Source organism: Thalassophryne amazonica, unplaced genomic scaffold, assembly GCF_902500255.1.
Source record: "Thalassophryne amazonica unplaced genomic scaffold, fThaAma1.1, whole genome shotgun sequence".
Lineage (NCBI taxonomy): Eukaryota > Metazoa > Chordata > Actinopteri > Batrachoidiformes > Batrachoididae > Thalassophryne > Thalassophryne amazonica.
In genome coordinates, this window is record NW_022986281.1 from 34578 (window position 1) to 42440 (window position 7863).

The window sequence follows — 7863 nt, forward strand, 5'->3', positions numbered from 1 at the left end:
CCACACTGTCCATCAACCCAGTCTGACCACAGAGCCACTGTCTCTGACACAGAGGGACTGGCCAAGATCAGTCCCATCATTGCACTACTGGCACCCAAATGTCCATGGAGACATTTCTGCAGGGGTCAAATGGCCATCATGTTGTGGTTCTTCACAACTGGTGAGTGAATCCATGTGACAAACTCGCACAATACATGGACATCAACACACAGCCGTCCCACTGTAATGTTTGACTATAAGCTGTCTGCGTGTTGCAGGCAACGCCTACAAGTGGTTGCAGTTTGAATTTTGTATCAATGTGTGAGTACACATTGACTCGTAGAATCAATGGAGACTCTGATTGCAACGATTGAGAGGCTGAGTGAGGAATTGGAGTGTCTGGGGCTGTGATTGTCCCCGACCAAGATTAAGATCCAGGCTTTAAACGACCAATATTCAGGCTTTTAATGACCAAGATTAAGGCTTTAAAGGGTGAAGTTTCATGCTTTTAATGATGTCCCTAGACTCAGCCATCAGACGTGCATCTGTATGAACTGAACTTTGCAGAGATATTTACTTATTTCAGCAGTGACATTCATGTCTCTGGTCTTTGGCCCCTGAAATTACAAGACACCTGGGAAGAGCTTATGGAGTCATGAGGTCACTGGCACAGGTGTTTGGCATGCTGATATCTTTGCAGGACAACAAAGGTTCAAGTCTTTAGGGTCCTGGTGCCCGTCTTGCTGTATGGTTGTGAGACTTTGATGCTAACCAGTGACCTAGACAAAGCGGTGTACAGACATACAGCCCGCTACATGTGACTCCTGTGAAACACTGAGTCTTGTCATCAGGAATCTTTTAGCTTAAGGCAAGATCGATAGACATTTTGAGACCAAAGCACAATAATCAAAAAATGAAAGCTTTTTTTTTCCAGCTGCTTTTCGGAGTGACGCCGACCAAGGGAGGACTGACTACTGGTGGGATATTGACTGAACCGCGACAGCGGGCCGACCCACACGGAGAAGCCGGCCTTCAGGCATCATCACTGGGCAGAGCGAGCAGGCAGCCGGGGATGGAGCAAACCCACTCAGTCCGAACTCTACCACTTTTTGGATATACGGACTTCGTATGCGAAGTCCCAGTTTGCCCAGCGGAGTTTAGTTCTGCAGCTTTAATCGAGTGAGAATAAAATAAAAGTAAAACGTGACGTTTTCTGCACTGCTGTGAAGGTTTATTGATTGGCTAACATTAGCATAGCCTTATTTTAGCACAGTGTGATCTGAGTGAACGCTTAATTTGTAAATGGTTCAGTCTTTCTTATTTTTACCAAATAAAGCTACAGCTTTTTTCGGACACCACAAAAGCTCAACTTTTAAAGAACTTTTTTTTTCTTGGCATTTTTTTCCATTGTTTTTTCCTGTTTTATATATAAACTGTTTAGAGTTTCTTTATATTTAAAGAAATATTTTTATTTGTCCCAATCAGGAACATTTGCCTGTGCAGACAACCAAACTTCCATTGATGAGCTGAACACCACGAAGTCCAGTCAAAGAAAACATCTCTGCTCTTCAAAAATAGGACAAAAGTGTCTTCAACACCACCAGAGTTCAAAGCTTGCAGAAGAGACCTTCATCTGGTCCCGAGAATCCAGCATAACATCACCTGCTTCTAAATAAAATGGCTCTTTCAACAGCAACTATTTTATTATTTTTTAAAAAGCTGTTTCATTTTATATTTTAACAATAATGAACGAATCATTAAAAATGTCCACGAATCAAAGTCAAAAGACATTTGCAAAGTAGAAGTGCTCCACTTATTGCGCTCAAATTCATATTTTAGAAATGACTGTCCTGATAACAACATTAAAGGCAATTACATATTTTGGCGAAATTACAAGTTGAAATGACTATAAAAAATTCATCATGAGGTTTATGTCACAGAAATCCTACTTTACAATCACACTGCAGTCATTGTTAAATTATTTATACATTTGTATTTATTTAAAGTGTCTGTTTTTCTGGTTGAAATGACATAGCCGGCGCCACGAGGGGGCGTTTGGGGCGACGCCCCCTCACGTCATCAACCTCGCCCCCTCGGATGTTAGTTATCAAAAAAAAAAAAAAGAAATACTGGAAAATATAGCAAAATATTAGTTATTCAATAATATCATGTATTTAACAAATAAACCAAATTAATTAACTAAAGTAATTAATTTGGTTTATTTGTTAAATTAATTAACTAAAGTAATTAATTTTAAAACAAATGGATATGGCGTGTCTGTGTTCAAGGGATTTGACAGGTTGAGGGTTGCGCTTGTCAGTGCGGCAGAGGGCGGTGCGTTTCCAACGCGTCGTGATGTCAGACGCATCGCTTCAGAAGCGGCAAGGGGGCAGAGATTGCTATGTCACACTCTGGTTGTTTCCACAATCTGAAAAAGTTCAGCAATCGCCGTCTTGAACTTCGGTCGCCTGAACCACAAAAAAACCTTTAAAAAAACAGCAGTAAAAGGATTCTCTCATCACCCTGCTGGAAGCTTTGTTCAGCTACTTTTCAGAGTGACACCGACCGAGGGAGGACTGTCGACTTGGTGGGATATCGATCGAACCATGACAGCGGGCCGACCCGTACGGAGAAGCCGGCCTTCAGGCATCATCACTGGGCAGAGCGATCCAGGCCGTCGGGGTGATGGAGCAAACCCACTCAGTCCAAAATCTCCCACTTTTTGGATATATGCGAAGTCCCAGTTTGCCCAACGGAGTTTAGTTCTGCAGCTTTACTGAGGTGAGAATAATGTAAAAATTAAACGTGACGTTTACTGAACTGTGAAGGTTTAATGATCATCTAACATTAGCTTAGCCTTTTAGCACAGCTGATCTGAGTGAACACTTTAATTTGTAAATGGTTCAGTCTTTTTATTTTTACCAAATAAGCTACAGCTTTTTTCAGACACCACAAAAGCTCAACTTTAAATAACTTGTTTTTTCGGCTTTTTTTTGCCGTCCCCCCTTTTTTTATGTATAAACTGTTTAGTGTTTCTTTATATTTAAAGAATATTTTATTGTCCAATCAGAAACATTTGCTGTGCAGACAACCAAACTCCCATTGATGAGCTGAAACACCACGAAGTCCCAGTCAAAAGAAAACATCTCTGCTTTTCAGCAACACCACCAGAGTTCAAAGCTACAGAAGAGACCATCATCTGGTCCCGAGAATCCAGCAGAACATCACCTGCTTCTAAATAAAAGGCTCTTAGAACAGCAACTATTATTTTAAAAAAGCTGTTTCATTTTCATTGGAGACTCGGCTCCGCACCGTGGAAAATTCTACAATTAGCCAGGCCCCTGTAGTCGGTGCGGACCACGGTTGCTTAGCCGCCGTTAGTTCCCCTCTGGCAGATCCCGCAGCAGTTGGGGAAAGCAGGCTGACTGGGTGACTGTGAGGAGGAAGCGTAGCCCTAAACAGAAGCCCCGTGTACACCGTCAACCCGTTCACATCTCTAACCGTTTTTCCCACTCGACGATACACTCGCCGAGGATCAAACTCTGGTTATTGGCGACTCTGTTTTGAGAAATGTGAAGTTAGCGACACCAGCAACCATTGTCAATTGTCTTCCGGGGGCCAGAGCAGGCGACATTGAAGGAAATTTGAAATTGATGGCTAAGGCTAAGCGTAAATTTGGTAAGATTGTAATTCACGTCGGCAGTAATGACACTCGGTTACGCCATCGGAGGTCACTAAAATTAACATTAAATCGGTGTGTAACTTTGCAAAAAACAATGTCGGACTCTGTAGTTTTCTCTGGGCCCCTCCCCAATCGGACCGGGGAGTGACATGTTTAGCCGCATGTTCTCCTTGAATTGCTGGCTGTCTGAGTGGTGTCCAAAAAATGAGGTGGGCTTCATAGATAATTGGCAAAGCTTCTTGGGGAAAAACCTGGTCTTGTTAGGAGAGACGGCATCCATCCCACTTTGGATGGAGCAGCTCTCATTTCTAGAAATCTGGCCAATTTTCTTGGATCCTCCAAACTGTGACTGTCCAGCGTGGGACCAGGAGGCAGAGCTGTGGTCTTATACACCTCTCTGCAGCTTCTCTCCCCCTGCCATCCCCTCATTACCCCATCCCTGTAGGGACGGTGCCTGCTCCCAGACCACCAATAACCAGCAAAAATCTATTTAAACATAAAAATTCAAAAAGAAAAAATAATATAGCACCTTCAACTGTACCACAGACTAAAACAGTTAAATGTGGTCTATTAAACATTAGGTCTCTCTCTTCTAAGTCCCTGTTGGTAATGATATAATAATTGATCAACGTATTGATTTATTCTGCCTAACAGAAACCTGTTACAGCAGGATGAATATGTTAGTTTAAATGAGTCAACACCCCCGAGTCACACTAACTGTCAGAATGCTCGTAGCACAGGCCGGGGCGGAGGATTAGCAGCAATCTTCCATTCCAGCTTATTAATTAATCAAAAACCTAGACAGAGCTTTAATTCATTTGAAGGCTTGTCTCTTAGTCTTGTCCATCCAAACTGGAAGTCCCAAAAACCAGTTTTATTTATTATTATCTATCGTCCACCTGGTCGTTACTGTGAGTTTCTCTGTGAATTTTCAGACCTTTTGTCTGACTTAGTGCTTAGCTCAGATAAGATAATTATAGTGGGCGATTTTAACATCCACACAGATGCTGAGAATGACAGCCTCAACACTGCATTAATCTATTATTAGACTCTATTGGCTTTGCTCAAAAAGTAAATGAGTCCACCCACCACTTTAATCATATCTTAGATCTTGTTCTGACTTATGGTATGGAAATAGAAGACTTAACAGTATTCCCTGAAACTCCCTTCTGTCTGATCACTTCTAATAACATTTACATTTACCCTGATGGACTACCCTGCAGTGGGGAATAAGTTTCATTACACTGGAAGTCTCTCAGAAAGCGCTGTAACTAGGTTTAAGGATATGATTCCTTCTTTATGTTCTCTAATGTCATATACCAACACAGAGCAGAGTAGCTACCTAAACTCTGTAAGGGAGTTAGAGTATCTCGTCAATAGTTTTTACATCCTCATTGAAGACAACTTTGGATGCTGTATCTCCTCTGAAAAAGAGAGCTTTAAATCAGAAGTGTCTGACTCCGTGGTATAACTCACAAACTCGTAGCTTAAAGCAGATAACCCGTAAGTTGAGAGGAAATGGCGTCTCACTAATTTAGAAGATCTTCACTTAGCCTGGGAAAAAGAGTTTGTTGCTCTATAAAAAAGCCCTCCGTAAAGCTAGGACATCTTTTTACTCATCACTAATTGAAGAAAATAAGAACAACCACAGGTTTCTTTTCAGCACTGTAGCCAGGCTGACAAAGAGTCAGAGCTCTATTGAGCTGAGTATTCCATTATCTTTAACTAGTATGACTTCATGACTTTCTTTGCTAACAAAATTTAACTATTAGAGAAAAAATTACTCATAACCATCCCAAAGATGTATCGTTATCTTTGGCTGCTTTCAGTGATGCCGGTATTTGGTTAGACTCTTCCTCTCCGATTGTTCTGTCTGAGTTATTTTCATTAGTTACTTCATCCAACCCATCAACATGTTTATTAGACCCCATTCTGCCAGGCTGCTCAAGGAAGCCCTACCATTATTTAATGCTTCAATCTTAAAAATGATCATCTATCTTTGTTAGTTGGCTATGTACCACAGGCTTTTAAGGTGGCAGTAATTAACCATTACTTAAAAAGCCATCACTTGATCCAGCTATCTTAGCTAATTATAGGCCAATCTCCAACCTTCCGTTTCTCTCAAAGATTCTTGAGAGGGTAGTTGTAAAACAGCTAACTGATCATCTGCAGAGGAATGGTCTATTTGAAGAGTTTCAGTCAGGTTTTAGAATTCATCATAGTACAGAAACAGCATTAGTGAAGGTTACAAATGATCCTTATGGCTTCGGACAGTGGACTCATCTCTGTGCTTGTTCTGTTGGACCTCAGTGCTGCTTGTTGATACTGTTGACCATAAATTTTATTACAGAGATTAGAGCATGTCATAGGTATTAAAGGCACTGCGCTGCGGTGGTTTGAATCATATTTGTCTAATAGATTACAGTTTGTTCAAGTAAATGGGGAATCTTCTTCACAGACTAAGTTAATTATGGAGTTCCACAAGGTTCTGTGCTAGGACCAATTTTATTCACTTTATACATGCTTCCCTTAGGCAGTATTATTAGACGGTATTGCTTAAGTTTCATTGTTACGCAGATGATACCCAGCTTTATCTATCCATGAAGCCAGAGGACACACACCAATTAGCTAAACTGCAGGATTGTCTTACAGACATAAAGACATGGATGACCTCTAATTTCCTGCTTTTAACTCAGATAAAACTGAAGTTATTGTACTTGGCCCCACAATCTTAGAAACATGGTGTCTAACCAGATCCTTACTCTGGATGGCATTACTCTGACCTCTAGTAATACTGTGAGAAATCTTGGACTCATTTTTGATCAGGATATGTCATTCAAGGCGCATATTAAACAAATATGTAGGACTTGCCTTTTTGCATTTAGGCAATATCTCTAAAATCAGAAAGGTCTTGTCTCAGAGTGATGCTGAAAAACTAATTCATGCATTTATTTCCTCTAGGCTGGACTATTGTAATTCATTATTATCAGGTTGTCCTAAAAGTTCCCTAAAAAGCCTTCAGTTAATTCAAATGCTGCAGCTAGAGTACTGACGGGGACTAGCAGGAGAGAGCATATCTCACCCGTGTTGGCCTCTCTTCATTGGCTTCCTGTTAATTCTAGAATAGAATTTAAAATTCTTCTTCTTACTTATAAGGTTTTGAATAATCAGGTCCCATCTTATCTTAGGGTCCTCGTAGTAACATATTACCCCATTAGAGCGCTTCGCTCTCAGTCTGCAGGCTTACTCGTAGTTCCTAGGGTTTGCAAGAGTAGAATGGGAGGCAGAGCCTTCAGCTTTCAGCTCCTCTCCTGTGGAACCAGCTCCCAATTCAGATCAGGGAGACAGATACCCCTCTCTACTTTTAAGATTAGGCTTAAACTTTCCTTTTGCTAAGGCTTATAGTTAGGGCTGGATCAGGTGACCCTGGACCATCCCTTGGTTATGCTGCTTTAGACGTAGACTGTGGGGGGTTCACATGATGCACTGTTTCTTTCTCTTTTGCTTTGTATGCATCACTCGGCATTTAATCATTATGATCGATCTCTGCCCCCCTCCACAGCATGTCTTTTTCCTGGTTCTCTCCCTCAGCCCCAACCAGTCTCATCAGAAGACTGCCCCTCCCTGAGCCTGGTTCTGCTGGAGGTTTCTTCCTGTTAAAGGGGAGTTTTCCTTCCCCACTGTAGCCAAGTGCTTGCTCACAGGGGGTCGTTTTGACCGTTGGGGTTTTTCATAATTATTGTATGGCCTTGCCTTACAATATAGAGCGCCTTGGGGCGACTGTCTGTTGTGATCTGGCGCTATATAAAAAAAAAGTTGATTGATTGATTTTATATTTTAACAATAAATGAACGGATCATTAAAAATGTCCACGAATCAAAGTCAAAAGACATTTGCACAAGTAGAAGTTCTCCACTTATAGTGCTCAAATTCATATTTTAGAAATGACTCTGTCCTGATAACATTAAAGGCAATTACATATTTTGATGAAATTACAAGTTTAAATTACTATTAAAAAATTCATCATGCGGTTTATGTCACAGAAATCCTACTTTACAATCACACTGCAGTCATTGTTAAATTATTTCCTTTTGCATTTATAATAAACATTTGTATTTATTTCGTGTTTGTTTTTCTGGTTGAAATGAGATATAAATAATCTACCAGACTTAAAAAAATATACAAGTTTCCATGTTATTTTA